Raw genomic sequence first — 619 nt, 5'->3', positions numbered from 1 at the left:
AATTACAACATGCTGAGATGCAGAGGGACCTGGGGGTCCTTGTGCATGAATCCCAAAAAGTTAGTTTGCAAGTGCAGCAGGTAATCAGGAAGGCGAATGGAATGTTGGCCTTCATTGCGAGAGGGATGGAGTACAAAAGCAGGGAGGTCCTGCTGCAACTGTATAGGGTATTGGTAAGGCCGCACCTGGAGTACTGCATCAGTTTTGGTCACCTTACTTAAGGAAGGATATACTGGCTTTGGAGGGGGTACAGAGACGATTTACTAGGCTGATTCCGGAGATGAGGGGGTTACCTTATGATGATAGATTTAGTAGACTGGGTCTTTACTCATTGGAGTTCAGAAGGATGAGGGGTGATCTTATAGAAACATTTAAAATCATGAAAGGGATAGACAAGATCGAGGCAGAGAGATTGTTTCCACTGGTAGGGGAGACTAGAACTAGGGGGCACAGCCTCAAAATACGGGGGAGCCAATTTAAAACCGAGTTGAGAAGGAATTTCTTCTCCCAGAGAGTTGTGAATCTGTGGAATTCTCTGCCCAAGGAAGCAGTTGAGGCCAGCTCATTGAATGTATTCAAGTCACACATAGATAGATTTTTAACCAATAAGGGAATTAAG

Source organism: Pristiophorus japonicus, chromosome 13 (genome assembly GCF_044704955.1).
Source record: "Pristiophorus japonicus isolate sPriJap1 chromosome 13, sPriJap1.hap1, whole genome shotgun sequence".
Classification (NCBI taxonomy): Eukaryota; Metazoa; Chordata; class Chondrichthyes; family Pristiophoridae; genus Pristiophorus; species Pristiophorus japonicus.
This window is presented reverse-complemented; position numbering follows the sequence as displayed.